We start from the raw sequence: 18,535 nt of genomic DNA, 5'->3' as shown, positions 1-18,535 counted from the left end.
GAGAGGGCGACGCAGGGCACACTTCTATGGGATAGATCGCCGTGTTTGTGTTTACTTCTTTTCAATATCAGTAAAATAACTCTTAATACAAATAATAACAATTCATAAAGACAATATAAAAATGGTGTCCACAAACGAAGTGATTATTTCCTGTATTATAATATGTTCTGTGGTCATATGTAATTTTCGTTTTGCGTGGTCACACGAAATTTCTGTTTCAAACACGAAAAGAATTTTATATACAGATAAAATATATAAATATAATATAAATATAATAACATTGTAATGAAGCTTGTGTGGCTTGTAATGATTTCAGTTCATTTTCGTGGCTGCTTTTATGACTTGCCATCCCGAGAAGGACTTGTGCATCCAGCTGTCAGTCCTAGAGAAAGAGAAATATAGCAGTGCAGATGCTAGGGATTTTGATGCCTCTTATAGTGTTTTTTTTTTTTTCTTTCATTTTTACTGTTGATGGTTTTTTTTTCCATTGCTTTTTGCTACTCTGCCTGATAAGATAATAGTAACATTATTAAAAAAATGTGTAAATGTACACGACACTTCCAGAATCAGTAACCTTAGTGTGAGTAAAGTTTAATATTTACTTTTTTTAATTGGAATATTTGAACATTATTTTTTGGCTAATCTGACAGCTCTATAGTGCTCCTGGGTTAAGCCCAGGCTACCTGTGACCTATGAAGTAAAAATGTGGATTCAGAAAAAAGAAAAACTGATGTCTTACAATGCACTCCTTGTAATTTTTGAGATAACACCATCTTGCATCTCACCCACAGCAACAGTTGAAAATAGACAAACAAATAAAAAAAGGTCAGGTTTATCGAGTAAGCATATTTTACTTCTTCAAATTAAGTTAATGTGTTCTTTTTTGAGATTAATTTTCTTGGCTAAGGTTAATCAGACTGCCCTGCCTGAAAGCCTGTAGCATAATGTAATTAATTCCCTCTGAGCAATAATAATAATAATATGCTTCAATTATTTTGATGGAACCCTAGGAAAATTAATAATATCAAATGTCTTGACCCACTTTTCAGCTAAGCTCTGAAAAGTGAAGGTGGGGAGCTTGTAATTGCCAGTCAGTGGTGAGCCGAAAACACAGAAAAAGAATAAGCAATAGCTGTGAAAAATAAAATTGCTCTGTATACTTGTAAAGAAATTGACTTTTGCACACTGTGTACAATACTATTTCCCCAGCACCTAATATCCTTTATTAATGATAAGCATGAATTCTGACTGGAGTCTCATAATTAACTGTGTGCATAATGCCCAGGTTGTAGAGTCTAAGAAATCTGAGTAACAAGACGACACCATTCAGTCCATCAAGCCCATTTGTTTAGCACATAGATGAGCTGCCCCAATATCTCATCCAGATTCTTCTTAAAGTTTGTCCAGGATTGTTCTTCAACTAAACATCCCAGTAGTTTGTTCCAGAGTTCCACAGCTCTTTGAGTAAAGAAATGCTTCATGGCTTCAATCTTAAATGCACTTCCACTTAATTTCCGCCTGTGTGTTCAGGTGATTCTCCCTGAAGCTGACCGAATGTTGCTGGTTACCAAATACTTTCTAATTTCACCCAATTTAAGCTCACCTAATAATTTCAAGATAGAAGATTTAAAGATTTAAATGGTATGTGCCTGTGTGGATTTCTCATTTTTCTAATTTTTGTTTTACTAATAATGTTTGAGGCAAAATACGTTCAAGCAGAGGGGACTGAGAGCCCAGTGGTTATGGCATTACGTTGTCAATCACAGGGTTGCCAGTCTAAGTATGAATAAATGAGTTTGATTTGACCACTGAATCGGTCATTCATCTGGTCAGTGTTCACGGTATCTCCTGGGTTCTTAAATGGGGGTTATGGTGAGGTGGGGGGCATAGGAAAACATTTTGAAATAGCCTGGAGTAAATGGTGAAATGTTCCTGGATTGCTGTGAAAATCCCTTCTCTTTTCATACAAAACATGCAGTGTTTCTAAAAGCCATTTGATCCTGTCAGGATTGTGAGTGTAAGAGTCTATACTAGCAGCACTGGACACAAGCTGAGGATCAATCCAGGACCCAGTTCATGTTTCAGAAGTCTTTATTTAAGCAATATGACAAACAGCATTGAAGTGAAATGACATATTTACACTGAAGTGACTGTACCAAAGACATACCACCTCCTGCTTTCAATCAGAAATCTTTTTGAAATTGTACATTGAAATCCTCCAGAACAATAAGAACCATGCAGAATTGAAAATAAACAACCAAATAGACAGGTTTTTAAGTTTATAATATTTATTCCTGTTTAAAAAGTGAGAGTTTAAGTCCTGCCTCTGGGTTCTGTCTGTATTGAGTTTATATGAGCTCACCATATTTGTGTAGTTTTCACTCCGGGATCTCAACTCAGTTTTAGTGAGTGTGCCTTTAAAAGTAAAAAAAAAAAAAAAAATGCTTCATCCAAGGCTGACTGCTGCCTTGCACCCCATGCCATAAACAGGAAATGTTTTTGTTAAATGAATTCTCCAGTAAAAACCATTTTACCAAAAAGACCCAAGAGTGGAAAACTTGGCTAGACACAACCAATAAGCTTTCACTAATAACCTCGTACTTCATTGGAATAACTCTAGTTTCGTGACTGTGCATCTACATAGAATAGGATGTCCTTGTTCAAGATAATTGAGTAGTTACTGAAGGTTTTCCTGTCAACCACATTGATAAATAGCATGTATTGTATGCAATGTATTTTATACAATCTCTGTATGATTTGTTCTGACCATTGATCCAGCACAGTTTCTCCTTTGCTACTTATATAGCAGATTGTTTCAGGCCAACCTCTGAAGAGCCATGTTTGTTTTGAATGCAATGCGTTATACATAGGCCGCTCTAGTTTTGCACTGCAGTATTGCTATGAACGTTTTCTCTTTTTTGTCAGAAATGCTTCAAAATCCAGGCTACACTTAGTATGTTTCATTTTCACGCTAGCCGTTACTTTTGCTTCCAGGTGTAAAATAATCTGACATATTACATTAATGATGCTTTAATTTGCCTATTTAAATCAACAACACTTATCAAAGAAAATCTGCAGCAGATATTGCAGTCCAGAAAGGAAACAGAAGTTAAACAAAATCTTATCAATTTTAACATTTTAAATTTTTACATAGATTAAACAGTAGTTCATTTGTTTGTTTTGTTAACATACCTAGTATTGAATGTAAAATTATGGATTGCTCAGGTTTCGTGTTTTTCCTAACACTGGGAAAGTAGCATGACTTTGAAGGTACTGCCTTAGTAAATGCACCTGGTGTACTGTTCAAATTATTTTCAAAATATGGGGATTTTCTTATGAGTGTTACATAGTACAACACACTTTTGTCTTTTTTGCACTCCTTTTGATGTTCTTTCATCATTCTCTACAGTTTGTAGCCTGTTCTTTATCCCAGTCTGTTAAAAGGTAGCAAGAGCATAAACCAACCCAACAAACATGTCTGTCTATTATAAAAAAAAATCTTGCAACAATACAAGACTTTTTTTTCCTACAACAAGATGTGATCTTTTGAAGAGAGACCAAGAGACACTTTCACTTCCCGCAAGATGGATAAGTCATGTCATACTTGCAACCTTTGGAAGCAAGTCCTGTGATACACATGCAGAGCAGGTTAGAGATAATGAAAGTAGGAAAATTCTAAAGTTTCAAAAAATGAGAGTAAAGATCGCATTAACGCAAACAAACGGAAAATATTACTTGGTGAAATACAGGCTTTTAAACGGTTGAAGCACTGCACAAAATGCAAATCATGTGGAACGGCAGCAGCAGCAAGACAGCAGCTGATCTAGCATAGAGGAGGTAAAAAAAAAACACTGTTATTTGTTTCCCGTTGTACACACCGTTTAAGAGGGTTTTCAGAGGAGCGACCATGTCTACTTGGTGTGCATTCAGCACCCCTCTTCACAATGGCACGTAGTGGTGGCAGGGGGTGGAGTTGGCAAGCAAAGCCCCCTAGTTATTCTTAAAGGATAAGTTTGATATTTTTCCAGATGAAGTTATGGTGTATATTAATTTGACACATACAATTGTGTTTTTAAAGTAAAGAATTTTTTTTATAAATAAAAAATCTAGCTTGTCTTTTTCATTTTAAAATGGAGGCGACAGGGCCGGCGTCCAAACGTGCAAGCAAAAGCCTTAAACTTACCAATTTTTTTTTTTTTTTTTTTTTTAAAGCCATGATTGTTAAACAGTATTGTGCCTTGAGATGGCACACACACTGCAAAACAGAACATTGATGTTATGTTTGCAAGGATGAAAAACCAAAACATTTTTGAGATTCAGGAATTTTTAAAGGAGACTGGGTATGTGCGTCACCTCACAATTAGCCTTCTCCACGGTTCTCCACGTGCCCCAGGGGCATATTTCATCTTCCATATACTTTTCACCTTCAAAAAAGTACCCTCAAAGGGCTACTAAGATTATTTAATGCTAATATCAAGATATAAATTGGTGTCGTAGTTCGGTAGACAGCTAGACAATAAATCCTGGAAAAAATGTCTCGCAATCATTCAGTCTTTAAGCTTCCATACATAACAAGCTATTATATACAAGTCAAAAAGCGGATGGATGTAATTTACTTCACAGCACATGAAGAACCAAGCTTTTTTTATTAATTGACAAGTATTACTGACATATATCCAATACTCAGTGTTAAAGCAGGTACTGCTCTTCAACAATTAATCACACTGATTAATTAGTGCATGGTGCTTGAGGCAGGAAACATCTGCATCAAACTGTGTAAACCTCAATCCAATTAAAATTAAATGTGCAGTCTGCATTTAACATCTGTTCAGTTCTTGTCACTTGATTTCATGCTACATGTGTGTTCAAGCTATCTCTGACCACCTGTCACTAGACTACTGAAGCGCATGTATGAACAATGAAACTGCAGCAGGCAATATCTTTGCAAAATAATGACATTATTAATGTGAAATAACACAATAAATGTACTTTAAGTGTCAGAAATAAGCTTTTGTATTATTCAGTAGGCCAGCATTAGGGCTGTGCTTATGGTAAATGTCAAAGCTTTACCCACTACAGAAAACATATCCTTACCTCAAGAAAAGAGTGTCATGAATCAATGATAAAATGTATTACTGCCAGTTTACTTTAGTTGTCACAAACACAGAAGGCATGTTCTCATACATCTAAACTTTTGGTAAGTGTTTAGGCTTCTGCTTTCATATTTGGATTCTGGTACCCTTCGCTTCAATTTTAAAGCACAAGAGCAGGTGAGGTTTTTTTTTTTTTTTTTAAATAAAGGTTATAAAAACATGCTTCTCTTTACAATACAATTTCATGTGGTAAATGAATATATATCATGATTGTGAAGATTAATTCAACTTGAAAAATGCTGAATTTATTCATTAAGCCAAGCCCCTGGTATTAAACTCTCAGTCATAAATAGTAAGGGACAGAACAGGTTTTGAGTGAAAGTTCAGAACCATCCCAGCAGCCAAACAGAGGCAGTTATTTTAAGGAGAGAAAGCCAAGTTAAGCCCACTTTTACAATCCTTTTCTCTTGTAATCAGCCATTGGCTGGGGTTGCTGTTTCTTTTTGCACCATCTGCCTTAGCTAATTTGTCAACAGCACAACTTAAAGCACATAGAGACTTAATCTGCTCTGCTAATTTGTTCTTCATTTGAATAAAGCTGCCTTAAGGATAATGAGCCCCACATCACCCAGTCCCCTGACTGTAGGGGATCACAGTGAACTCTCTTGGAGCCTAAGCTGAGACTTCGTGCACGTGTTAGGTTGATTAATGATATTTTGCTGAAGGCTGGGTTTAAATTTTTGCATGAAATCAGTATATGCAGAGCACAAGAAGGAAAATAAATATATATACAGGAAGATGTGAACTTTGGAGATCTGCAGGCCAGTTTTAATCACATCTCCTAAGTGGAAGATGACTAGTAGCAGCTAGTGGTAGCAGAATTTTGTCAAGTATTTTTGAATTTTTATTCTGGAGCTTTAGTGACATTAAAGTCTGATCAGCTTTACATATGAGGTGAATCATCATTTCCTATACTATGTATGCCTACCGTGAAAGTCTTCATGGTCCTAAAATGGTGTGGTGTACATTTTCCCTGGAATAATCTGGGTGCTCTTCTCTCTTTAGAATGACATTTGAAGACTCTGTTTCATGAATGTGAGTGGTCAACGTCTTCCCATGATGCAGATTTTCGTTTCTGGACAAAACACAACTTTTGAATTTTAGCCTGTGTTAAAACTAAGATTGAAGCAGAGCATATACAGAATAGATGTAATTTAGCACAGCTTATGAATATGAGTTTTTTTCCCTTTTTAAAAAAAAAAATAAAAAAATCCCATCAAGAATATTAGCATGTATTTACAATAGGTTTCTATATACAAGATCACCTAAAGCCATGTTTTATTCTGACTGGTTATGAAATTACACTGTATGGAGTGAGGGGTCATATCACATTTAAACATTTTACCTGAAAAAGACAGACTTCATGAATAATTAATTAATAAAAAAACAAACTGTCAACTAAGATTAAATGAGCACAACCATGGAGTTATTTGAGGAGGAAAAAAAGTTAAAATATATCATTTCATATTTATTCTGTGTGTGTTTGTATATATGTGTATATATATTTATATAAATATATATAAACAGATTTGTATAAACTTTTTTTTTTTTTACTTCTCGATATTTTAAACAAAATGTAGGTGTTTATGTAATATTTTATAAAATACATTTAAAATAGTAATAAATAGAAGTAAAACGGTTAGTAGCAGTTCTGGCTCTGGTTGTGCAATGAACACACACACAAAATTTCCTTAAAAACAAAACTATTTTCAATAAATTAAATAAACTCAGTTTTGCCTATGTATTCAGAATCACATTAAACATTAAACACTTCAAATTAAACCTGTAATTTTTTTTCTGTTTCTTTGAAGGAGATGGTTTACTGGCAAAGCATCATGTTAATATCTGACCACCACAATATTACACCACAGAAGAATCTGTTGCAACATGACTTTTTTATTATTATTATTTTTTTTTTCTTAACTGTAAGTCTGCAGTAACATTTGAATGAATATCGTTGTCACATGTCCAGGTCATTTTCCTTGTGCAGGAAAACAACTGTGTTCATTTGTGTAAAATTCAGTTCTTCCAATGCTATGTAACATGCCGAATTCATTTTAACTTAAAGTTCAGAAAAGCCAAGCAAGATCTTGCCTGAAGAAGGGGCCTGAGTTGCCTCGAAAGCTTGCATATTGTAATCTTTTTAGTTAGCCAATAAAAGGTGTTATTTTGCTTGGCTTTTCCCTACATTCATAATGGCTAACACGGTACAACACCCTAGTACTACAAACTTAAAGTTCATATCTTTTTGTATTATCGTTAGTCTCGTTTTTTTTTTTTTGTGTCTGGTAACTTTTACCACTACAGATTCTTTTGCATATTTGCTTGCAGCCAATACACTGTCGCAGCCTGCTGCATGCCATTTGCCATTGGGAATATGCCATTAGATTTTCCAGTTTGAAACTGTCTATTCCTGACACAAAGTCTGTTTTACCGGCTAAATTAGGCTTGTTGAACATTAGAACAATCTAGACGAGAACAGGCCATTCAGCCCAACAAAGCTCGCCAGTCCTATCCACTTGTTTCCTCCAAGAAAACATCAAGTCGAATTTTGAAAGTCCCTAACATCTTACTGTCTACCACACTACTTGGTAGCTTATTCCAAGTGTCTATCGTTCTTTTTGTAAAGAAAAACTTCCTAATGTTTGTGCGAAATTTACCCTTAACAAGTTTCCAACTGTGTCCCCATGTTCTTGATGAGCTCATTTTAAAATACAAGTCTTGATCCACTGTACTAATTCCCTTCAGAATTTTAAACACTTCAATCATGTCACCTCTTAATCTTCTTTTGCTTAAACTGTAAAGGCTCAGCTCTTTTAATCTTTCCTTATAATTCAACCCCTGTAGACCTGGAATCAGCCTAGTCGCCCTTCTCTAGACCTTTTCTAGTGCTGCTATGTCCTTTTTGTAGCCTGGAGACCAAAACTGCACACAGTACTCAAGATGAGGCCTCACCAGTGCATTATAAAGGTTAAGCATAACCTCTTTGGACTTGTACTCCACAGATCGTGCTATATATCCTAACATTCTGTTAGCCTTCTTAATGGCTACTGAACACTGTTGGGAAGTTGATAGCTTCGAGTCCACTGAGACTCCTAAATCCTTCTCATAAGGTGTACTCTCGATTTTCCAACCGCCCATTGTGTATTCAAACCTAATATTTTTACTTCCTATGTGTAATACAGTACTTTACATTTACTGACATTAAATTTCATCTGCCACAAATCTGCCCAAGCCTGTATGCATTTCAAGTCCTTCTGTAATGATATAACGGATTCCAAATTATCCGCTAATCCACCTATCTTGGTATCATCTGCAAACTTAACCAGCTTGTTACTTATATTCCTATCTAAATCATTTATATTAAAAATAGCAGCGGCCCTAGCACAATAGTACTTAACTGTTATTGCGTATCGGCCTCTTCCTCCAGATTGTACAAAAGCCATTTGATCTGATCGCCAACTAGTCTGTAACTTTCACATTTCCTTTACACAAGAAGATAAAAAAAGATTTCTGCTCTTATAGGGACATGGGTTTCTTCACTACCTTTTTTGGCAAACACACACTCAGGCTAATGTTACATGTGTTTGCAAACATGTAATGCAGCACCATAATTTAGCAGAGTGACTGTGTCAAAAGAAAAAAATCCTGAATATGGCAAATGAAAATTTGAATGTTTACTAGCATTTTACTTGCCTATCATGAAATTCTGTTGTATATGTTAGTGCTTTATTTGCTTTGAAGAGAGCTGGACTATGACTCAGATTATTCATTACTTCACTCCAAAAGTTATGCCATTATGTCCAGCCTATAAGCATAGCGTTCATGTATCCGTACCACATAGCGCTGAAGTAAATTTCAACTTACTGGTATGACGGCAAGTCTTCCAGCTCCACAGAGCCTGTAAAAGTATGTTTCTCAGTCAAATGTTTGTGCATCTCAGTTGTACTGTTGTGCCATATGAGGTTTGACCTACACATTTTGCAACTTGCACTTCCTTACTGTCTACCTTATTTTAAAAGACGTTCACAACTGAATAAGGTAGTATCACAATTGCATGGCACAATGCACACTCCCTAATGACACTGATCGGTGAAAGTAATCGTTGGCAATGTTTTTAATTACTGATTATGACAATTATTTGTTGCTGCCCTAAATGTCTGTTTCACTGGTACTTCTTGCATCTCTCTTTTTTTTGTACATCTTGTTGCCTTCCTTCATTGGACATTCCAACCCTGCTGAAGTGATTCATAGAGGTATGTCACATAGTCTCACGTCAGCCACTTGCATTTCTTCATTGCCCTCTTGTGGATGTTGGACAACATTATGCCTGGGCTTGGGCACATGTTCCAGATGGACATATGTCTTAGCGCTATATATATTAATCTTGATATATGCACACCACTGCTTTTATTTATTTATTTATTAATTTATTTATTTATTTATTTATATATATATATATATATATATATATATATATATATATATATATATATATATATATATATATATATATATATATATATATATATTAAAAAAATAATATATATATTAAAAAAATAATATATATATATTATTTTATATTGGATTTAGGTTTGTATGATGTATATTTTCAGACTTTTGTTTTAAGTCTTTGCTTACAAAGACTAGTCTACCTAGTTAACCTTTTTAAGTTTGCTGTACACTGGTAAATTTTGTGAAGATTCTTATCATAATGCTCACTGTGAATAATTCTGCATAAAGTAAATGTTAGTTTATTCATTGATAGGTTGAGATTTTATGATTTGAGAATTAGAACATAGGTATCAAACTTGAATGCTGGAGATCCACTCTGCCTGCATGGGCTCATTTGATCTTAATTTCTTTAGTACACTCTATTAACCCACAGTAATTTATCACTTTGGTTGTCTTGGATTTAAATAAAATTTTTAGATTCAGAATCCTTTTTTCTTCCTTTATTATCAGCGTAACAATCAAGGGATGCAAAGCAAGGCAACAGGCGATCAATTAATTTGATTCCATTTGCATTTATATGTCCAATATACAATGCAATATAAGTATTTACAATATTTGAAAGGAAAAATTGAATGTCCAAGAAATATCAGTCTGCTCTGGTCCACAAACTACCTGGGTGGTGCTCTCAAAAAAGGAAACCATCTTTTGGTCTGGCATGGTAGAATGAAAGGACATAGAAACCATCACAATAAATAATGGACTAGTTATCATCAGGAATTAGGCTCTAACCAAGAAGGTGGTTTGAGTGAAAATGGAGATCCTTCAGAATCTGTTTGAGACTGTAGAGTTAGTTGATTATAAGGTAGCTTGCTTTGCATCTCATTTTTTGGTAAATGGTTGAGGCAAAAGGGAGCAGTAAATGGTTTTCGATCTTACAAAAACAAGTAAATGAAAATTAAAGCAAAATAATTATGTTCCATTAGCAACACTAATTGGTTACTAATTAAGACAAGTGCCTAGAAGGAGAGCCCATGATTGGAGTTTGACACCTGAGATTTTAAAGTAAACCATCAACTGAATCCAGTCTTACATTTACAAGACCTTTCTATGGCTGCTTTGGACCTAGTGATAATACACTCTGTAACTGTAATGGCTGCCCTGGGAAAGCATCAGACAGGGCCCTCTGCTTGACAGTGAGGTATTGCTTGGGCAGAAGCTTGAAATGTACTGCCAAGGGGGTAGAAGCACACGACCCAATAGTTGACAGTAGTTCCTTTCCCTGAGTTAGAGAGGGAGGTTGACAGACTTATAGTAAAGATGGAAGAATATAGAATAGGGATCTTCTTTCTGGGTGAAAAAGGCTGTAATCTCAGCCTCAGTTGCTCCATTAAGAAGTCAGGCTGTGAGGAAGATGCCTTAGAGATGAGGAGATTTTAAACAATGAAAATCTCAGAAATGCAGTGACTGCAGAGACCATTAGAAGTAACTAGTCTTTTATGTCTGTTGCAAAAAGTATGGGCATCCCAGACTCTGGAAATGACAATTAGTCTTGAAAGAATATGACTCTAGGATGGGGTTTTAAATTATCTCAAGCCAACAAATTCAATGATTTTATAATCTGGAGGTGAATTAGTGCAAAGTCTCCATTGATAGGTAGAATACAAAGACAGGAAAGTGCGTGAGGAGAAGGAATGTATTTTGAATGTGTTATGCTTCTTTAGTTAAGTAAGTAAGTAAGGTCCCCTACTTGAAAGTCATGGATTTGAAAACTGACAGACAGAGAGATGAGCTGCAGAGGTTTTTTTTATTTACTGCTTTATGTGTTCCTGATTATTATCACACCTATTTTTACATCCCAAAGAATACACATTTTATATTTTAGTCTTTTTTTGGCATTATTTTGAGTAGGTGAGTAAAGCTGTCCATGCATTCAGATGTTTCTTGCTTAATGAGAAAGTCATCATATATGCTTCTTGGTTGGCCCTGAGATGCATACACCACTTTGCTTACAAAGATGTTTCAAGGATGAATGTTTTTCTCTGCTAGCTTATAAAGCTTCCTCTTTCTCAATCAAATTTTTAGGCTTTCAGTGAAATGTATGTGCAGCAGTTTAGTTTGATAATGCAGCTACCCAAATAAGAAATGTAAGTGAAATAAGCTGCACTGACAGATATGGATGTAGGCCTGAAACTCCATTCAAAACAGATGTACTTTCAGGTCAGGAAACTGCAACAGATGCAGTCAAAGCCCTCATTCACCTCTCTTCTTTTGTTATTATCACTGCTATAATTAAAGAACACTTTCACTTTCACCCCTTAAGTAGTCACTCTGGTAATTTAAGGTTTTAGTAAACCCAAGGCTCCTTTATTGTTCTGTAATTCCTAACCTTCGCTTTCACTTTCACTTTATTGATAGAGTAAGTAATGGACTGTAAGTTTTGAAGTTGTATATTTTATTGAGAATTCTGCATCATATCTTTCCCAACCTGATGCTTATGTTGTTTTAATATTGGATATCGTGGAGTTTTCGAATGTTACTAGTTTAATGTTTATACCTGTAACAAAGGGTAAAGAAATCCCATATATAGTGCCCTTCCGAAAGTATTCAGACTCCTTCATTTTTTTATATTTTGTTATGTTGTTGTCTTAAATTCATTTTTCCTCTCTAATCAACACTCAATACCCCACAATAATAGGTGAGGAAAGCGTATTAGAAACCTTTGCAAATGTATTTATTAAAATAAAAAAAATATAAAAAACCTAAAATGTCACATTGATACAAGTATTCAGACCCTCTACTTAGTTGAAGCACCTTTGGTAACGATTACAACCTGAAGCCTTCTTGGGTCTGACCAAACAAGCTTTGCCTTCCTGGGCTGTGATTTTCTGCGATCTTCTGGATGGATTGGATGGGGACAGCTGTTGGATTGCTATTTTCAGATCTCTCCAAAGCTGCTTGATTGTGTTCAAATCTGGGCTTTGCCTGGGCCACTCAAGAATATGCAGAGTTGTTCCAAGCCACTCCTGTATTGTCTTTGCCTCATGCTTAGGGTTATTATCCTCTTAGAAGGTTAAGCACACTAAAGTTCAGAGCACTTTGGAGATCATTTTAATTAAACATATCTCAGTATTTTGCTCTGTTCAGCTTTCTCTTGACCATGACTTGTTTTCCAGTCCCTGCTGCTGAAAAGGAACCCACAACCTGATACTGCCACCATCATGCTTCACTGTTACAAAGGCATTGTACAAATGAGAGGAGTGGTGTCTGGTTTCCACCAGACAGGATTCTTAGAATTGTGTCCAAATATTTCAATCAGATCAGAGGATCTTGTTTGTCATAGCATGAGAGTCCTATAATGTAAGTGCTTTATTGAAATCTCCAAGCCGACTTTCATGTGTTGTCAGACCATGTGCCATAAAACCCTGTTCACTGGAGTTTTGCAGTGATTGTTGTCCTTCTGGAAGATTCTCCCGTGTCCACACAGGTTCACTGTAGCTTAGCCGGTGTGACTGCTGTGTTCTTGGTCACCTCCCTTACCATGGCCCTTCTCCCCTAATTGCTTACCTTGGCCAGGCAGCCATCTCTGAGAAGATTTGTGGTTGTTCACTTATTTCACCTAAGAATTATGGAGGCCACTGTGCTCCTTGGAACCTTCAGTGCTGAAGACATTTTTGTAGGCTTGCCCAGATCAGTGCCTTGAGGTAATCTTGTCTCTTAAGCTGTATAGGCAGTTCCTTCAAACTTAAGGGTTGTTTTTACTCAACTGTGGGACATTCAATAGACAGGCATGTGCCTTTCCAAATCATGTGTAGTAAGTTGAACTGACCACTAATTGGACTCCACACAAGGTGTAGAAACATCTTGATGATGATCAAAAGAATATGATGGACCCGAGTCAAACTTCAGTTGTCATGACAGAGTCTGAACTCTTCTGTAAATGTAATATTTCAGTTTTTCGTTTTTTTAATAAATTTATAAAAGTTCCTAAAAACATGTTCTCGCTTTGTTGTTCTGGTGTATTGAATGCTGTTTGATGAATGCAAAAAAATATGTGAATAATTACAGCACATGTCTACAACATAACAAAATGGGTCTTAAGCAAAAGGGCTTATCTGGATTCTTATGCATTGTCCATCAGCTTACTAAGTCCATAAAAAGTTAACTTAGAAATGGAGATATGCATAATAATGTCCTAGTAAGCAGTGTATTACATTAATTTTCCTGTCATATGTAACTTGATGGCTGATTGCACAAAAAGATTTTTAATGCATGTTTAACTTCAAAAAGATTGAATAGAGAATTGTGCTTGACTGGGGGAAAAATGTGGGAAGATTGTCTTAATTAAATTATCTATGAGAACAGTTTGAAGTGAATCGCATAAACAATAAGTTAGTTTCATGAGTGAGCGTCTTTTCAGTTTGTGCATAAAACAGCATGTATGAGTGTTTGTCTGCGAGAGACAGAGAAGATGGGGGATTTGATCCTGAACAGTCCTTGTGCTCTAATCCAGCGGGGATCTTTCAGAGTTTTAATTATTCAGTTGTGTTGGTCCTTAGAATCAGTTAAACACTGAACACATTCCCAATACTATTAATATTTTATTTGCATTAAACATACTTAGTATGTAATTTGTCATTTGCCCCAGTGGTCGTTTTTACATACTCTCTTACTGCAACTTGAAAATTTGATATGATTAGAGAGAATTTTATTTTATATATTCACATTTTCAATTAAGATTGGAAAAAAGGTTGTTATAACTTGTATGGCATTATTTCCAACAGCACATTACTCTTTGTTTCCCAGAAAACTTGCCATGACTTTTCTGGCCCCATATTGCACACAGAATCTCTTTTAGGTTAAAGACCCCTTTATGCTACTTTTGTATGGACTCTTGTTTGGTTTCAGGGTCATGGTGGTGAACCCCATGCTTCTTTCCCAGTAACAATCTGCGTGAAAAAGTCAGACTTTCTTATGTCTGATTTCTTGGTGACCTGTTTTCTGATCTGATCAGCATTCAGGGTACCCATAGGTAAATTACCTTTGAAATCATCAAATGAGAATGAATAATTGTAGACACTGCCATCTGAAATACCTAGTTCAAGGGCTGTAACATTATCATGGCAGTCTTTCGCTTTTTGGTGCATTTCCTGTGACGATTGCTCCATAGGATGTTTGTATAGAGGTGATCTTCAGTCGACTTGGCTTGGCCCAAAACTTTCCCTTATTAAACTAAGGTACATCATCGCCATATACAGCATTCAAGCTGTAAAGGATTTCCTTTCCTTCCTTTATAAGTAATTTAATGGCTAAACAAGGCTCAGATCTGTTCATTTCCTCACAGGTAGAGATGTTTGCCATCCCCTCTCTCTGATTGCTTGATATGAAATGACCTAAAACTGTGTGGCAAGACATGGCCTGATCTCCAGCAACAAGTTTAGATCTATAACACAAATACCTGATACGCTTGTAGATAAATTATTGAACACATAATTACATAGCTGACTTCTGCAGGACACATACTTTCATCTGAAGCTGCTCTAGTGTTCCTTTAGCTCTATTCTTGGTTGCTGTTTTTTTATTGTATATACTAATTCTATAGGTATTGATAAAGTTATGGAATAATTAGCCTCCCTGCCAGCCCACAAGTCGCTGCCACTTGGTCAACAGCCTCAATTTGTCCCTTTCCTCATTGATGGTGTATCATTGACTTGTTCACCAGCACCTTTTTACACTAGCACTCCAACCATGGCATTATTTGAACTGTGAGTTTTTTTTTTTGTTTTTTTTTTTGTTTTTTAATCAAGTAGTGTGCTTCTCTTCAGAATACATACTTATAAAAGTGGTCTGGAAGATGCAACAGAGTAAGGAGAATGCATGCAATTTAAACTAAATGGATGTCCAAGTTTACAGTAAACCAGTCCGTCACTGCATTTTTCAGGACACCTTTGCAGTTTGCACTATGACGCTTTTGCAGTTTGCACTATCACTTCTAATTCTTTGATATATTAAAAATGAAACCGTAAAACACAGGTACAGTATACATTTATACTTTGGGTCTGTCTGCGTCACTTGACCTCCTTTGCACACTCCCCAAAATTGACTTGTATCACTTAGTGGTTTAACTTTAGCCAGATTGCTAAAAGTATTTGCTGTTGAGTTCCCTTTGCTATTTCATTGTAAATGCTACTCGCCTTCCTGATGCATGGTGCTTCAGACTACATGCATTTGAGAAAGAGAGCTTGCAACACTGAAACGTCAGTTGCTTGATTTTATTGCCTTTGGGATGTCAGGTTCCATAACTCCCTTGCAATTCCTCAGCATAGTTTCAAACTTCCAAAGTACTGCATTCTTGTTGACAACTAATGAACATGCTGCTTGGCTGTGCGAATGTTTTACAGGCACTGCATGACAAGTTTGGCCACAATCTCTTCCCGTCTTTTTTTCCTTTTATCATGTTATGGAAAAGGCATTGCACAGACTAGCCTAACTTGTGCTTTGTATGGTCCAAAACACCCATTTTTCTTCTTTCTTTGTGACTGTGCTATCCTTCTGGTGAAATGCTCACTGGTTGTCAATTCCTACACTTCCTTTTAATTTTTAGTACTTTGCCTTACCATTGACCCAAATTAGTATTTCTTTCAAAAACACTCTTGTATCATTTAACATATTGACTATACCAGCCAGTGAATGAAAGTCTTATGCTGGAAAATGTAATAATATAATTCAAGTTTATTTTTATATTGTTTACTACTGACTTGGCAGAAGTAGACTTACTGATTACCTTTATAACAAGATAATTTCCTTTATATTACATATTTCAGGTGAAGTTCAAAGGGGCAGAAGTGCCATCTGTACAGCAATGTGGCAAATCACAGTTGCTCACCCTGTCATACTGGTATTAGGAAAGAGCCTTTCTTTGGAGGACTGTGGAAAAGAAAGGGTTATGACTGGTCCTGAGGCAGATCAGTATTGGTTCTCATTACCGTAATTAGATATGAGCAAGTATTTACGTATCAGCCTATTTGATTAGATCCTACCCTTTGGCTAAATTAGATGACTGATGAGAGCACATTGCCATAAAGTTGTTGGCAAGACTTGCTGTAGGTTATTTTTAATTATTGTTAAAGAAATTAACACTTTATGCTTATGTTATGCCAGACACACACATCAGAAGTACACTCTTACACTGTAATGGATGTCCAGGAAGTTTATAATTTTCATATTTTTTTTTAATGAATTAAGCCCATTTCTTTCAAATCTTTTTTTTCCTCTATCCAGAGTAGAGATGTGATGCTAAATCCAATCCCAGCATGCATCAGATGTCATATAAGCTCTGGAGGGGGAACACAAATCTGTTATAGGTAAAGGCTGTCATTCATAGGCACCATGGTCTGGAATTTATCTGAGTTGCTTACAGTATGCTAGTAGAAGTATAAGAGTACAGTGCAATTCTTAATGCACTCTCCTGTATAAAATGTGGTACAAAAAGGACCGCTTGGCATAGTGATTACGGTGAGGCTTTCTTTGGGTGGTAAGGTAATTTGCAGTAACACTGACTTAGGGATAACTAATCATTCATGACAGTAGTGTGACTCAGGACAGAGCCAGCTAAACAGTAGAAATGCTCAGCATTTGTTGGGTGTGGACAGTAGCTGGGCTTCATTTCTTGTAAGTTGAGCTGACCATTTCACTGCTCATAGCATCTGTTTTCATTGTTATCTGATCTGATGCTGATGAGGCAGATCAACTCTTCTAGTGTTTCTGTATGGTTAACATGACATCTGATTTTGGTAAGCTAACTGTACAGTTTAGAAAATGACTCAGTTGGATGAAAAGTTAAAAGAGAGAAGAAAAAATATAACACATATTACCTAAATACTAAAATATGCCTAACATCTTTCAGGGTTACTCTACATTTCTGCCAAATTTGTGCACTTGCTATTACATGAAATATAAATGACAGAGACTACACCACTGAAATGACTGTTGATGTCTAGGAGAAGGACTGGATATCTCCCAGACATTCAGAGTTTGGCACTGATGTGCCACTGAGTCTTTATTATCTTATGTGATCACACAGTACTGCATAATGACTGAGGCGTTTGACTGTTGAGCACAAGGTTATTGGTTAAATTCTCCCTCCTGTGTGAAGAAAACAATAGTGTTTGATATTTTTTGACTATATAAAGGTGTCAGGTAAATAAATACATGTGACCATGAATCCATATACATTAATTTTTTTTAACTTGTTATAGATGCTTTTAGACTGCATCTGTGACTAGGCCTATGAACCTACATTATTTTTTGTTGAAACAATTCAATATTGATTCTTAAATTCTCAAGACTCAAGATTTTGTGAATTTCTGTCTTGCTCAATTACTATATGTAGATTTTTGCTTATCTTCATTTTTTGCCTCCGATCCAGTAGATGTCGCTGATGTGCCTGTTAAGGCTTTCTATGGAAAATGTACTTTATGCTGCGGAGACAGAGCTCAGGGGGGTAGGGTGCAGACATTTAACTATGCAAACTCAGATAACGCTACATGGGCAAGTCTGAAAGCTTGTGTCTGTGCATACCCCTCTGAGTTCTGCACCCTGCCCCTCTGAGCCCCAGCAGTGATAACTTGTGACAGCTTAATATCCAGGGCTACAGATTCCAACAAATGTGTTGCAGACATGTGTTCTGTATGCCAGTCACACAGGGAGCAACCTTACAGCATATACAGCATGCAGAGCTGCTAAGAAGGCTGGCTCCCCTGGCTGCTGTTCCAAAAAACATTAGCATTTCCAATATGCTGTTCCGTCTCATGACCACATCAGTCACAAGTTTGTGTATTGGCAAGTCCAATAAATGTTGCTTCTCTTAAAGCACATGGCTAATTGTACTGCTGCTTATAAAAAAATTTCTAATGCGCTTCACTCTGCCA

General features: G+C 36.1%; 1 protein-coding gene across 1 annotated transcript in view; it reads left to right on the top strand.

The window, feature by feature from the left end:
- erp44 (endoplasmic reticulum protein 44) overlaps positions 1 to 18,535 on the top strand; it is a 110,745-nt gene that overhangs the window by 18,702 nt on the left and 73,508 nt on the right. The gene's annotated exons all lie outside the window — the stretch shown is intronic.

This window comes from Polypterus senegalus, chromosome 15 (assembly GCF_016835505.1).
Source record: "Polypterus senegalus isolate Bchr_013 chromosome 15, ASM1683550v1, whole genome shotgun sequence".
Classification (NCBI taxonomy): Eukaryota; Metazoa; Chordata; class Cladistia; order Polypteriformes; family Polypteridae; genus Polypterus; species Polypterus senegalus.
The sequence above is the reverse complement of the archived record's forward strand: the minus strand, read 5'-3'. Positions and strand labels throughout refer to the sequence as shown.